Source organism: Aquarana catesbeiana, linkage group LG10, assembly GCF_042186555.1.
Source record: "Aquarana catesbeiana isolate 2022-GZ linkage group LG10, ASM4218655v1, whole genome shotgun sequence".
In the NCBI taxonomy this organism is placed as follows: domain Eukaryota; kingdom Metazoa; phylum Chordata; class Amphibia; order Anura; family Ranidae; genus Aquarana; species Aquarana catesbeiana.
Window position 1 is genome coordinate 184,499,841 of NC_133333.1, and position 16,305 is coordinate 184,516,145.

The 16,305-nt window shown below is 47.2% G+C and overlaps 1 pseudogene; it reads left to right on the plus strand.

The window, feature by feature from the left end:
• Positions 1-590: 590 nt before the first annotated feature.
• LOC141111590 (U2 spliceosomal RNA) lies at positions 591-694 on the plus strand (annotated as a pseudogene).
• Positions 695-16,305: the final 15,611 nt, after the last annotated feature.

Genomic DNA, 16,305 nt, shown 5'->3' on the forward strand with positions numbered 1-16,305 from the left:
GGCGGGTGCTGTGCTGCTTTAAGGACGCTTTATGGTGCGCCAGAAAGCGCCTCATCCACCAGCGGGAGAGGATGTCCATCGAGGACTGCCGCAGACTGGTTCACAGTCTGCTCAGAGACTATCACTTGATGGACTTCAAGGAGGAAGAGGAGGTCTGAAGATTTCCCCATCCCCCCCCCCCTCCCACCCGTGTATCCTTTGGCAGTTCAAATAAAGCTTCGGGCCTGTGAACTCTTTACTCCCTCCCCTACCCCACCTTCTCCACCCCCCCCCATCACACCCGTTGCCCATTTGAATGTTATTTGACTGTATGACCGGATTTTTTTGTGAAATTGTTTTGAAGTACTGCTTTCAGGGTAATGCGGCGTCATGCATGATGTGATGTTTCGGGGTATTATTACTCTGCACAACACATTAGGCATCATACCGCAGGATGAATGTAATTTATTTGTATGCTTGGCAATGTACTGTTATGTAGTGTATTTATGCGCTGCGTCGCAGTACTGAATGTACCCTGTTTAAGTATTTGTTTTTTGTATATTTTCTTGCAAAATAAAGTATACATTTTCAATCAAAAAATCTGGCCTTTTATCGCTTCTCGGCCTTTTGGCTAAGATCAAGTGTAGTATCTGTTCTTATCAGTTTCCAGAGGAGGCGCTGTGTCACTCTCGTTGGGGAGGGCCTCAAATCCAATGGTGTCATAGTACCTGGAAAGGTGATACTCAGCAGGGACTACGCCGTGTTGCCCGACAGTATACTGGGGACCGGCCAATGGTTGAGTCTGAGCTGTCTGGAAGGGTGCTCCTGGTAGGGATGGGTGCTGCAGTTTGGTCTGGCTGAAGGGTCGGGTCCCTGGCCTTCTGGCCTGGATTGTGGTAGCTTTAGCTGCTGACAGTTATTTGGGTAGGAGAACGCTTACTCCCCTTTTGCTGGAGGGGGGGGGAAGTGGCTAGTATCCATTTACCCGAATGTGAAATTGCAGGGGGTGATGGGAGTGATGGTGGAGCCTTCGGGGCAAGGGCTCTCACCAAGCTTCCTGAACCTCATGCCTTTTCTGTCTGTGGTGGGGGCTGCCGTGGTCTAGGCTGTGGGCCAGGGTAGGTCTTGAAAGCCTATGGAGTAGTGCCCCTGGAGTGGCAGTCCAGGGGTGCCATAAGATCACTGTGAGTGGCAGTCACTTTGATTTTGGGCACCACGGTCACTGCACCATAACACAGCTTTTTTTGCACCTGCCTCTTGGGCTGGGCCTTTTGGCTAGGACCAGAGGAATTTTTTATTCCTGGCCGGAGGGCCTGGTCATTGTGTTACACAATGGCCACTTCTTTTCACTCTCCTCTCCACTGTCCCTTCCCCCACTTTTTATTTATTTTTTTGATTGAAATCCTGTGTTGTCACGTCTTGTTTTACACGTTTGTCCCACTGTGTGTTGTGATGAGTAAGGATGCGGGTCCTCGGGCCAGCCCTGAAAGTCTTGGGAAGGGGTGGACATGGCCTTTTGGCTTAGTTCGCCCTCTCTCATGGGGTCTCCCTTCGGGGGAGCCCCACCTAGTACTTGGGTGGGTCCTGTCTCGGCAGGCCCTCCAGAGAACGGGGTCTGTCTGGTTTCGGCCAGATAGACCATTGTAAGTACCTTTGTCCCCGCAGGAGCCTAACGCCCCGGGAGATCAGGGAATTGGCACGTCTTGTGTACCCGTTTCACTTGTTTGTGAACACTCTTTATGTGTGTGCACATTTTTTATGCACCGGGTGAAGTTTTTGGGGTGTGTTTTGCACGCCACAGGCTTTCAATAAAAAAAAAAAAAAAAAATCTGGCCTTTTAGAAATAGATATCGTCCTTCTGGATCTGTTTTAGCATCTAGTCCTACCCATGGTATCTTAGCTGATATTAAAATCGAAACCTCTCTAGATTTGGCCTGTGAATTGGTGGAGTGATAAACAAAGGGGAAGTATTTGTTTTTAAGGATTGGTACGGTATTGTCTCTGAAGTGTGTTTCTTGCAGTAGAATTACGTCTGCCTTCAAGCGTTTCATATCTTGAAGAAGCATCCGTCTCTTTTCTGGTGTATTTAGACCCTTCGTGTTTAAGGAGATTACGTTTAGGGTGTCCATGTTCGCGAATAGGAGAGAAAGGGGAGTGTAAAATAGGGATCAAAAAAAAAAAAAGAGGTTATAAGGTGAAAGTAATTTAGGAAATTATTGGGGTAGTTAGCCCCTAGATAAAGAGAAAACTAGAGGTGTAGAAGGTTTAGAGAGCTGTCACTAGGGTGTGCAGCTTGGTAGGGTACTAAGAGTGCAAGGAAGAAAAAACCCTTGCTAGTGCGTTGTCCGGAGAAAAAAAAACCCCGGGTATACAACGCTGTCCTAAGTGGGTTAGTGGATAGACACGGCCAGGAGTCGGACCTCCCAGTGTCTCTCTCCACCCCCGGCAGATATATGAAATGTGTGTGTAATCGGTATAATATTCCAGTCTGGTAGGTATAATGATAAATAAGAAGTAATGAACAATATCAAGTAGTTATTAAGCAGTAATTAAATTAACATTTCACATCAACTAGTTGAAACAAGCTATGCAGAACAAGTGCAAATAAGTGTCTCCATCACAATATTGGAGAAGTGTTAAGAACTTTTCTATATTCCCTTACTGTGTACACTCAGGTGTGTGTGGTATATTTCACGTCTAGAAAGGTTATAATAACATCTTGTCGCTTGGAGAGAATAGACAACTATACATCTCCTTTCATTGCAAAAAACCACAGGCGTCTTCTGGGAGATCGTACACTGGAACATTACCCCCTTCCCTCACCCTCACCCTCCCCCCCGCCGCCCCCCTCTCCCATTAGGAACCATTCTGCCTAACCGGAGTAGTCTCTGACCCAGTGGGATCCCTTGTTCAACAAACAGTAGGTGCTCTAGGCTGGCATAGAGTTCTACTAGCCGTGGGCACTCCGGATTGGCATAAGGTTCTACCAGCTAAGAACGCTTCGGATTGGCATAAGGTTCTACGAGCTGAGGGTGTTCCGGGCACCCATAGAGATCAACCAATTTAGGGAATTCTGGCTCTGTAGTTCTAGCTGTGTATGTTCTGGGCTGATAGGTGGTTAAGTCAGCTAAGGAGACTGTGAGTCCATATATGACTGAGCGATCTGTGGGCTTCCTGGATCATCAAAGGCTCAGTTCCCAGAATAAGTTCCTGACTGGCAAAAAGTTCACCTATCCTTGGCTGTCTGGAGTGCCGTAATAGCAGGGACATGGGAAGAGGGGATGGCGGCAAGATAATCCTCCCCCCTCTCACCCCCCCGCTATGGCTCCGTCCGGGTTGTGAAGCCGGTTATGGTGGGCTGACTCGGATGGAGGTGTTCAAGGTGTGTGTTTTCGGGAGTCTGTGGGGGTGGGGAGATCATCCTATAATGGGGGAAAGTGGGGATCCAGCCGGTCTAGGCTACTCACGTGCGGCATTTCCCGAGGCAGAGCGGCGTCTCCTCCTTCCTCGCTGGCGCGGCGGTAGTGGACCTCGGGCAGCCGACGGACCCGATCTGCCCATCGGGCGTGGGAGGATCTGCAGCCAGTCTAGGATCTGGATTGGATCTGTGTCCAGGTAGCGGAAGAGTCCCGGGAGGTCCGTAGTAGCCTGCAGGGTGAATGCTGTTGACTCGTTGCGGAAGGTCACAGAGAATGGATATCCCCAGCGGTAAGTGAAACCCTTCTGCTTCGCCAGCTCAAGCAGGGGTCTCAGTAAGGCTCGGCACTTCAGTGTGGCTCTCGATAGATCCGGTAGAATCCTAACTTGTGCTCCATGGTGCTCAACGTCCCCGTGTTCCCAGGCACAGCGCAGAATTGCCTCTTTCTGTAGGTAGCGATGTAGTCTGCAGACTACATCGTGCGGATTAGACGGATCTGATGGCCGCGGTCCTAGGGTTCTGTGTACCCGGTCCAGCTCTATCTCCGTGCCTGATTCATCCAGGGCAATGCGGAAAATTTCCTTTACTGTCTCTGCTAGTTGATCTGAGCCGACAGCTTCTGGGATACCTCGGAGCCGCAAGTTGTTTCGGCGGCTCCGATCCTCGATTTCCTCCAGATGCAGCTGCAGGGATATGTCTTTGTGAGAGTCCCGGGCCTGCTCCAGGGCCGATACTCTGTCCTCAAGTGAGGATACAGCCGTCTCCCCTAGTGTAACCCTTTCAGAGAGGCTGGACACTTCACCCCTCACCTCCTGTATATCTCGGCGATGTGTCTCTTCAAGGCGGAGGATCATCGCCTCGATATCTGTTTTGGTTGGAAGCGCCTGTAGGAGTGTGCGGATGTCTTGGTCCACTGGTACCGGTTCGGGTGGGGAAGGGGGAGCCATCCTCTCCGGTGGGGAAATCTCTAGAGTTCCAGGTGTCGGGCTGGGAAGGGTAGCAAGGCTCCCAGGGAGGGACTGGGTATTTCTGGTAGAGGCCTGCTGAGTAAACTCACTTGGAGAGCCTTGTGGTGCAGCGACCCTGGCACCGGGAGAAAGTTCCTGTCTGAATTAACGGTGTATTTCTCCTGGGGTCTGGATGGAGGGGATCCCTTTGGATACTGCTCTTGTTCTGTATCTTTTGGTAGTTTTCATACCGATGTAAGTTGAATTGTTTGCCGGGGTTAGGAGGCTGAGAATGGGAGCCCAAGGAAAAAGCAGCCTCACTCAGCCATGTCCAGGCCACGCCCCCGAGGGGAGATCTTTAGGGAGTACAGACTTTGGTAAACTCTGCATGCCGATGTTGTTCCATCTACTTCGATTTTCAAGATTTTTCAAATGATAGGGAAAAGCCTGGTGTTGTATAATGTGATCTTGAAGAACTTGATCGTGGAGTTCCACTGTTAAAGTAACTGAACTGTGGAGGTAAGCTCTTGCACCTGTGAGTCCACTCAGGTGAGATCAAGTTTGATAAGGCTCACCTCCCGTTTTTCAGGTGTGCTCATGTCTCAAGACATAATGCTCCAAGTCTGCTCTAGTCAGAAGAGAGCGAATGTATTATTTTAGATCCCAATCCTTCTCCACCCCCAGAGTTTGCAGTGGGACCAGGCAGAACCTGAGGGGCACCTCAGAATGGGCAGGAGAGAAGTGGGGTGATAACAAATCCCTTTAGGGGGATCCAGCTCGTAGGGTACAGTACCTGGAGCTGAGGAGGCACCCTCAGTAGTGGGAACATCCAATGGTGGTGTCAGTGAGGGGGAAGATGCTGGAGGCAAGTGGGAGACTAGACCCAGGGCCTTAGGCTGCTGCAAATAGTGGCCAGGCTGTGAAGAAAAGGAAGCTGCTGCCCTGGTAACAGCGATAGCTGGCTCAGAAGGAGGCTGTGGTGTAGAGTCCCATTTCTGTGAGGAGAGTAGAGCCTGCATGCTCCTAGAGTGGGGGGTGAGGCTGCTAGGCAGTGGCTGGTATGCTGCAAAGTTGGAAGGGGTGCCGCTGCCTTATCAGCTCTGTCCGCCAAAACAGAATGACGGGATGGAGGGAAGAAGAGGCTGTTAATTGTACCTGAGTGAGGCTTTGCCTGGGTGCCCAGAGGATCCTCCAGCTTTTTCCTGCCCATAGCGGCGGGTGGTATGGCTGGAATAGGGTTGCCACCTCACCCCTTTAAACCCGAACACATATGAATCACACAGGTTCTGAGGCTAATTTATTGCAGATAAGGCACCAAGTGAGTTTAATTACCATTGTAATCAGCCACAGAACCTGTGGAACTAATAAGTCTTCAGTTTTAAAGGGATGAGGTGGCAACCCTAGGCTGGAGTCTAGTATAATGTGCCCTGCTGAAGCCAATGCAGGGACCGAGAAGCAGAGGTCACATCTCATTTTGCCATAGACAAGCCACGCCCCCGACAGGTTTATTTTAAAGAGGAACTCTAGTTGTTTGTAAAAAAATAAAAACTACAGCGGTGGCAAAATTTGTGGACACTTTTGGAAATTTGCAAGCTTATAGGAAATGTCATTTTGCACTAAATGCAAATGTTTATATGTTAATTTAAATACAATTTAATTCGAAATTCAATACAATAAACTGAATTCAAATATATGCAGTACAAAAAAAGGTATGCTTACTTTAGTCTAAAAAAGAAACACAAGTGTGAAGACCAGGCCTTTTCTGACTTTTTTTGTTTATCTGTAAAAAAACTGGTGGGTTTTCAATTTTTTATGTCACACGGTATTTGCACAGCACCAATTTTTTTGAAAAAAATAAACAAAGTGTCAATAAACCCACATCATAAAAACTATGAATAAATGCTTTATTATATGCTGTTCATACTCACTCAGTCACTATGAGATTCATTTTCTGTATTCTGCAAATAAGCTGGTTGATCCTGCTGCTCTCTATCTTCATTTACTGTTCATGTCCCCAATTCAGCTAGGGATTTCTGCACATGCTCAGTTTTCAGTGAATTTCTATGCTGAGCATTTCCTCCCTATCACATCTGAGCCTCCCATGTGACTATAGAGTAACACACATGGGTATATACACAGTGGTAAATGACAGCCCACTACCTCCCTCCTCCCACGTGGCCACTAACCAGCTAAAACACAACAGGTGCGGGATATTACATGTAGATTAATGGTGGCTTCACCTCCCTCTTATTCTAAGACACAGGATGGAGGGGTGTGACACAGCCTGTGATTGGCAGAAATCCATCCACACTATATTATTTCCACAAAATAATAAATCTTTGATTTCAAATATATATTTGTTTGCCAAATTTAAAACGGTTTATTGATATTATTTATTTATTTTTACTCTCTATTCCAAAGGCTGTTTTTTTTTGGTTTTTTTTGAACATGTGACCAACAGCAGAGGACTAGTGTTAGGTACCTGGTAGTTGAGCCCGACTGGTAGAAGAAGACCTCTCTTACAGCGCTGGTTCAGGAGCCACTGGAGTGGGAACAGTGGTCTCTTGAGCACAGTGGGTAGGAGCGCCTGGTGAAGGTTCTCGCAGAGGCCGGCACAGGAGCTGAGTAGAAGTCCTTCCGGAATGGCTGAGCTGCAGATGCTGGCAGGCTGAAGCGGATCAGCAGGCAGGCAGGTAGGAGGTGTAGCAGCAGCAGAACCTAGAGCTGGATGAGAAGGCTGGAATGCAGCGACACAGGACACAAGCAAAAGCAGAGTCAGACAGTCCGTTTGGCAGGAGATCAGGCAGGTATAGGCAAATGGATGATCACAGAATAGTCAGGCAGGCAGGCAGGTGTTAGGCAACGGGTCACAAGAAGTTAGCAGAGTCAGGCAAGCCGGGTCGGATTGGAGATAGCAGGAAAGTCAGACGTAGCCGGGTCAATAACAGGGGTAACAACAGCAGGCAGATTCAGGAACACAGGTGCAGAGCTGCAGACGAACAGCACCACATGGGTGCAACTGACATCCTTTTAAAGAGCCCTTGGCGCCAAACAGCGCTAGCGCGCATGGGCGCACGCGCGGGAGCACGCTGGCGCCCTCCAGTGGGGAAATTCAACTGCAACGCCCTGGACAGACCCCGCATGCGCACGCGCACACGCATATTCGCCTGATGGGCACCGGCACGTCCCTGACAACTAGAAGTTCTTCTTGCTTATGTTTCCCAGCAGACAGGCTGGGAAAGATCTGGGTCATATGACAGCTGTATATCGATTAGGAAAAAGGTACTTAGATATTTTTTTTTTATATATAAAAATAATTACAGTGCCATCATCCATATACAGAAATAGAAGGGACAATGTAAATTACCATATTTATCGGCATATAACATGCACAGGCGTATAACACGCACCTTCATTTTAGGAGGGAAATTTCAGGAAAAAAACTCAAATTTTAAATAAAAAACCTTGAAGCAAAATAAGGGTCAGTGCCCATCAATGCAACCCCACCATTGCCCCTCTGCAGCCTAATCAATGCCATCTGCAGCCTCACAATTGCCCATCAATGCAGCTTGATCATTGCCCATCTGCAGCCTCACAATTGCCCATCAATGCAGCTTGATCAGTGCCCATCTGCAGCCTGATCAATGCAGCCTGATCAATGCCCATTTGTAGCCTCACCATTGCCATGAATGCAGCCTGATCAATGCCCATCTGCAGCCTCACCTCAGATTGCTGTTGCCTCGGAGGCATAAAAAAACATAAAATATGGTGTTATACCGAGTAAATAGATACCTAACCTAACATAACGTCCGTTGGGATGGAGATCCCAGAGAGGCACATCAGGCGAGGGGGGGGGGACCTTCCCACCGCCTGTAAAAGCAATCTGGTTGCAAATTAGCCACTTGGATGGCTTTTACATAAAAAACAATTTCCTCCTGTAAAAAACAATACACCAGGATTGTGAGAATACTGTAAGTGAGAGTGGGTACCTGTCAGAAATAGAAAAAAAGACCTCTCAATAATGGGATAGGAGGGGGGATGAGGAGGATAAGCTGAACTTTCAATCTCAAGTGAAGTTCTGCTTTAAATTTTAGGTTTATTGACAATTTAAAGCTTTCGATTTAAAGGTGGGTTGTATAGAAGAGGTTTTTATAACATTTTGGATAAAATGTTAAGATTTTACAATAGTCGATGTTGAGAAAGATATTACCTTATAGTAAAGAGTGATATACCTATAACATAGCTTGAGTTTTGTTTTTGTTCACCCAAATCTGAACATATATCTATATAAAAAGGAACAAACATTACATTTATAATAATATAAATATATATTTTTACTTATAATAATATACTGTATTTATATTGTATTTTTTAAGAGTATGGTTACATTTTAAAACAACCAAAGTCAGTAAGTTGGTCATGATTGTGCACTGAGCACAGAAACGTGTTCATACCTTAATCTGTGCATACTTGTGTTATGTGGTCACCCTCCTGTTTAACAGGATTAATATGTGTCAAAACTTAACCCAAAAACCTCAATAGAGGAAACAGGAAAGTCAACCCTGCAAGGAAAACTTCAAGAACAGTCATGAATAGGCCCCTTGTTTCCCTGGGTTCTGAACTCTGCAAACACGTTGGTCCTTCTCTTGTTTGAGTAAAATCGTTCTGACTTGTTTTATTTGTTTTACAACGAAAAAAAAAAGAGAGAAAAATGAAGGTTAACAAAAAAAAATACCATTTCATCTTTTGAATCCAAAGTGAGTTGAGAGATGAGGCAAGAAGCACCACTCGAGATGCCATGCAGCAGCTGGAGAGGCTGTTACAGCCCTCAGTGTGTGTGTGTACTGTGGAATGGAATACCTTGTCATGTACTCATAAAGATATGGATGGAATGACCTTGAAGTTAACTGCTTCACTGCAACAACTGTGCTGCTTGCTATTTCATCTCCTGTTCCCCATACACACTATAGTGTTTCGGGAACGCATGCAAAATCGTGCAATTTTGCGCGCGTTTACCATATGCGTAAAAAAAGCTTGTCGTGTTTGTGATGCCATTTTTTCTGTCACTTACATTTTTTGCATTAAAACAATGGGCATGAGCGAACTGGTGTCGCCCATACGTATAGAGGCACGAACAGAATCACCAGATATGATCTTAGAGTTGCTTACTGATTGGCTTCCTGCTGTGCTACACAGCAAACGCAGGGAGGTCTTGTATACAGGTTTACTTGCAATTAGTGGGAGCGTGTTTAAAAGCGTGCTGCCAGCCCATTGGCCCCTCTGGACGTAATGCGTAAGGTAAGGTGCTGATAATGACGTCATCCCGTAACATGGGCGCAGCTGAAGCTGTGAGGGGGTCTTCAGACTGCTTGGGTCACAGTGAGTAGGCCTTAGAAAATTCTCAGGAGAGAGACTGTTGTCTGTACACCACCTTCTTGTTAGGGGATTGTTCTAGGCTTGCTGAAAGGGTTGTGCCTTAAAGAAGAGAAGGACCCTGTGCTAGAAATGTGTTCTACCTTTTTGTGGAGGAAAACTCTGCTTTATTTGCTTAGCTGCTTCAAGATAAAACAACAAAAAAAGACACTATCTGCCTGATTACTGTCTTAGGACTGAGTGAATTTGGACCTGAATTTCCGGGAGGCCGACATATGACATCCTCCCCTGTGCACGCGCCCCCTGTAGGGCGCGCGCGGCGTGCGCTGTGATCACCGAGTCATTGAGACTCGGGTGATCACAGATCTGAGTAAGGGGCCGGTCAAGGCCCCTTACCATGTGATCAGCTGTCAGCCAATGACAGCTGATCACATGAATTAAACAAAAGCTCGGTAATCGTTTTTTTTTCTCCTCACGCTGACAGCGTGAGGAGAAAAAAAAAAACAGATCACCGGCTTATCTGCAAGGGACATCGGTCCCGAAGAGGAAGAGGCAATCATGCCTCATCTGTGCCCTCCAGTACCCTCTGCCAGTGCCACCTGCTATTGCCACCTGCCAGTGCCCACAGTGCCCACCAGTGCCACCTTTTAATGCCCATGAGTGCCTCCTATCATTGCCCACAAGTGCCACCTATCAATGCTCACCAGTGGTGCCAATCAGTGCCACCTAGCAGTGCTGCCTATCAGTGTAACGGATCAGTGCCCATTATTGCCACCCATTAGCGCTCATCACTGCCACCCATCAGTGCCCATCACTGCCACCTATCGGTGCCCATCAGTGCCACCTGATCAGCGTACATCAATGAAGGAGAAAAATTACCTGTTTGCAAAATTTTATAACAAAATATATTAAAAAAAATATATTAAAAATTCGGTCTTTTCAATTGTTTTTAACAAAAAATAAAAACCGCAGAGGTGATCAAATACCACTCAAATACCACCAAAAGAAAGCTCTATTTGTGGGGAAAAAATTATAAATATTTCATTTGAGTACAGTGTAGCATGACCACGCAATTGTCAATCAAAGTGCATCAGCGCTGAAAGCTGAAAATTGGTCTGGACAGAAGGGGGGTTTAAGTGCCCAGTAAGCAAGTGGTTAAAGAGGAAGTAAACCCTGAAGATTTTGTAATCTAAGTTATATTATTAACCTTACTTTCATGTAATGAGCTAAACAAATCTTCTATAAAACTCAGTTTTTGGAAATGTTTCTTCTGTTCATTGAGATATTGATTAAAATCCTACTTTTCAAAAGGGGTGTACTCATTTATGCTGAACACTGTATATTAGGGATGCACCAATACCATTTTTAACCACTTCAATACTTGCCACTTATACACCTGCCCAGACCAATTTTCAGCTTTCAGCACTGTCGCTCTTTGAATGACAATTGCGCGGTCATGCTACACTGTACCCAAACTAAATTTGTATCATTTTGTTCCCACAAATAGAGCTTTCTTTTGGTGGTATTTGATCACCTCTGAAATTTTTATTTTCTGCTAAACAAATAAAAAAAGACCGAAAATTTTGAAAAAAATGCTTTTTTTTTGTTTCAGTTACAAAACTTTGTAAATAATTAAGTTTTCTCCTTCACTGATGGGCACTGATAAGGCAGCACTGATGGGCACCGATGAGGTGGCACCAATGAGGTGGCACTGATGAGATGGCATTGATGGACACTGATGATGGGCACTAACATGCGGCACTGATGGGGCACTGATAGGCGGCACTGATAGGTGGCACTGATATGCGGCACGGATGGGCACTGATAGGTGGCATGGATAGGCACTGATAGGTGGCACAGATGGGCACGGATAGGTGGCACGGATGGGCACGGATAGGCGGCACGGATGGGCACTGATAGGTAGCACGGATGGGCACTGATAGGTGGCACTGATGTACTGTTATGTATGGTACTGATGGATGCCAATCAGTGCCAAACAATAATGCCTGCCAATCAGTGATGCCCATTGTGGGCACTGATTGGCATCCATTGTGGGCACTGATTGGCATCCCTGGTGGTCTAGGGTGGCATACCTTGTGGTGACATCCCTGGTGGTCCTAGTGGTGTCCCTGGTGGTCCAGTGTGGGCATCCTCAGGGGGGCTGGGCTGATAATCGATCAGCACAGACCCCCCCTGTCAGAGGAGCAGCCGATCAGCACTCCTCTACTCGCGTCTGACAGACGCGAGTGAGGAAAAGCCGATCATCGGCTCTTCCAATTTACATCTTGATCAACCGTGATTGGACACGGCTGATCACGTGGTAAAGAGTCTCCGTCAGAGACTCTTTACCTAGATCGGAGTTGCGGTGTGTCAGATTGACACACCGCAACAACGATCGCCATGATGCGCGCCCCCGGGGGCGCACAGCGGCTTAATATCCTGAAGATGTCATATGACGTCCGGTCATATGACAAAAAATTAAAAAAAACACATTTAATATATGCCACTATGATGTGAATAACGAGTCGGGCTAATATTGAACTGCAAAGTTGAACTCTACCTCCTCAAAATCGGTCACTGATGTGGTAAGAAAAAAAGAAAAAAAAAAAAAAAGAAACCACTTTGCCTCCGTCATTTTGCTATATGGCGGGCGGCAAGTGGTTAAACACCGAGTACCGATACTTTTTAGCACTCGCCGATACCAATTACCGATACCTATTGCCTAGGAAGAGTAGGTAGAAGGGTGGGGGGGGGGAGGGGGGAGGGAGTTGGGTGAGGGCAGGGTGGGGGGGGGAGTTAGGGAGTTGGGTGAAGCTGGAGTAGGGGGGGTAAGAGAGGACAGGGTGGAGGGTAGGTGAGGGCAGGGTAGTTCAGGGTGGGGTGGGATTGAAGTTGAGGGCTGGAGTGGTTGGGATGCAGCTTCTCCTGCAGGTGGATCCTCTGGAGCTGGGAGTCTGGGACAAGCTAGAAAATTACTTAGAACCCCCAAACATTTTTTATTTATTTTAGCAGAGGCCCTATAGAATAAATGACAAGCAGCGTTTTTTTTAAATGCAATTAAAAAAAAATACACTTTTATGAATTTTATTGCGCACAAACACGGTATAATACCTATTTTTTTTTTTTGTAAAATATAATTAAAATATAAAATATGATGTTACACTGAGTAAATAGATACCTATCATGCTTTAAAATTGCATCTGCCCGTGGAATGGCGACAAACTACGGTGCTTAAAATTCTCTATAGAGTCTGGTGCTAGAATTATTGCTCTCACTCTGACATTCATGACGATACCTCACATGTGTGGTGCGATCATAATTTACATATGAGCGCGGGAGTAACGTATGCATTCACATTTGCGCATAAATATGGGGGGGGACGAGGGCACTTTACATTTTTTTTAAATCTATTATTTATCTAATAGAAAACCTTTTTCTTTCTCGAACATCACGGGACACAGAGCCTCAGTAATTACTGATGGGTTATATAGGTATCACTGGTGATTGGACACTGGCACACCCTAACCAGGAAGTTCAACCCCCTATATAATCCCTCCCCCTTGCAGGGATACCTCAGTTTTTACGCCAGTGTCTTAGGCGATGGACGTGTAAAGATGTCCTGTGCTGAGCTCCAAAGGGATTATCCTATATCCTATACTGGGGCAGGCCAGGCGAACCAGATCCATTCCAAAGTGTCTTTTCTAGGCCTAATTGGATGGTACCCGGGCCTTGTGTCCGAAGAAACGAGGTTTTACCTGTAACGCTTCTCTTTTTAGAGAGCTGGACCCCGCATATTAGAAAATGGTTTTTCTAGCCTAATTTCTAGCCGGGTGCTTTACAGGGCCAGAACTGTGGATCCCCCTATTCGTAGGGGGCCCCAGTCTCTGACTTTTTTTCAAACGGAGCCCACCGTGAGAGGCAAAGATTGGGTCTGTACAACAAACCCTGTGGCTGGATAAGGTAGGGGAGATTCCACAGAATTTTTTAATTCTAGTAGGTTTCTCCTTTAAGGTAAATGCATGCTATGCCTATTATGACCACCGGGGGCTGCCAAGAGCACAAACCTTCTCATGCTGATGTCTGTCTCAAGTGTTCGACGCTGCACAAGCTCCTCCGGCCGGCTCCAGGTAGGATGGATGGGGGGCTCTCCTCAGGGATATCTCCCCCCCAGATTGGGGGGGGCCGCAGGTGATCTGTAAGGCGGTTAGACACCGCATTTTCACCGCTGTCGCGCCGCCGCCATTTGCACAGGGCAGGCCCATCACTACCGGCCTCTCTCCCTCCCCCCTTCCCCCAGCCTCCTCCATGTTGGTTCAGAAGGGTCGGCTAGCGTGGGAAGCGCTCGTTTTTTTCAAAAAACAGGGGGGGGGGGGCGTCAGCACAGCGTGCTCAGACGTCCACAGGACCAGCTGCAGGCTATTAAAGGCACTGATTGCAGGTGCACTAAGCCTTCTGGAGGGACACAGAGCTGACGGTCGCATGTAAGGTGGGACACAGGCATTCTCCTAGGCAGCATTTACTAAAGTAACACCAGACTGGGCATTGGGTAGCACGGCTTTTAGCCAGACTACATCGCTCAGCAGTCATCTTGTGTTCATCTTGTGATACCTCCACCTTGTTGCTTTGCACTATGGGTAGAAGAGGCTCAAGCACCCCAAGAACCAGAGACTCTAGGGGATCTCGTTCAGGTTCTGAGGGCCCCCTGTCTGCAGCATCCTCCCTCCCCTGAGGGGCCAGGGACAGCTAGCCAGGGAGAGCCGTCGGGGTCAGGGGCTATACCTGCTTCTGGCACTTCAGCCCCTGTATACATTACACAGGAGGTTTTTTCCTCAGCCATTAATGGTTTAGAGGAAAGATTAATGGCCGTGATTACGTCTTCACTCGGTGGAAGAAAACGCACTAGGCCTTCCTCTGTTCCCCAAGACCCTCAGGAAGATTAGCTCTGGGATAAAGGAGAGGAATCCCTTTCAGAGGATCGGAATGGGACAGATGATTCCTCTTCGGAGGAATCAGGTGGAGAGGGACCCTCTGCGACTTCCCAAGAGGAGAAAGTCTTAGTGGAGATCCTTACTGGATTGGTCCGCTCCACATTTGAGTTGCCCATATCTGAATCAGTTAAAGAACTCTCTTCTCCTTTAGGGTCACTGAAACCCCCTCAAACAGCACAGGCTTTTCCTGTTCATCATTTACTTGAAAAGCTCCTTTATGCTGAGTGGGATCACCCAGATAAACGTTTTTTTCCACCGAAAAAGTTTTCAACACTTTATCCTATGGAAGAAAAGTTTATGAAAATGTGGGGAGTACCGGCCATTGATGCCGCCATTTCCTCCGTAAATAATAGTCTGACTTGTCCTGTAGACAATGCTCAGATGCTCAGGGATCCTGTAGATAAAAAGATGGAATCCCTATTGAAGGATGTTTTCTCCTTAGCAGGCTCAGTGGCTCAACCTGCAGTAGCAGCGATTGGAGTCTGTCAATACCTAAGAGACCATGTTAAGCAGGTCATCAAGGTTTTACCTGAACAGCAGGCCCAGGGGTTGGCTAACCTTCCAGCGGCCTTATATTATGTTGTTGACGCTATCAGAGATTCTATCATGCAAACCTCTGGTCTGTCGCTGGGGTTAGTGCATATACGTAGAAACCTATGGTTGAAAGGTTGGTCAGCCGAAGCACCATGTAAGAAGCTCCTGGCTGGGTTTCCATTTTCATGGTGAAAGGTTGTTTGGAGAAGACTTGGATAATTATATCAAGAGAATCTCTTGTGGGAAAAGCACTCTCTTACCTGTTAAGAAGAAGAGTAAGCGTCCCTCTTTCAAACGGACTCTTTCCCCAGCGCCGGGGGCTTCAGCCTCCAGGCAGTCTCGACGGCCTCCTCCGTCTGGGTCCAGAGACAAGAGTCAACCCCAGGGACAAAAGAAGTCCTGGGGGAAGTAGCCTACTAGGCAAAACACTAAGACCTCTGCATGAGGGGGCACCCCCGCTCGCTCGAGTGGGGGGAAGACTGCAACAGTTCTCAGGGCTCTGGCAGGAGGATTTCCAGGACAGATGGGTAATCTCCACGGTAACCTTAGGGTACAAGCTGGAGTTTCAGGAATTTCCTTCTCCTCCTTTCCTCAGGTCAATTGTCCCCAGGGATGCAGAGAGAAAGCAGTCGCTCCTTCTAGCGTTAGAGCGACTTTTGTCGCAGGAGGTCATTATGGTAGTTCCCGCGAAGGATCAAGGATTGGACTTCTATTCCAACCTTTTTACGGTCCAAAAACCAAATGGGGATGTCAGACCCATTTTGGATTTAAGGGATCTGAACCGATTCCTAAGGATTCAATCCTTCCACATGGAATCAATTCGGACAGTAGTCTTCGCCCTGCAGGGAGGAGAATTTCTGGCATTGATAGACATCATAGATGCACATCTGCATGTTCCCATTTTTCCTGCTCATCAGAAGTTTCTGCGCTTCGAAATAGGAGGGTGCCATTTTCAGTTTGTGGCTCTGCCTTTTGGGATAGCCACTGCACCTTGAGTGTTCACAAAGGTCTTGGCTCCTCCTCTGGCCAGATTAAGGGCTCAGGGTATAGCTGTCATAGCATACCT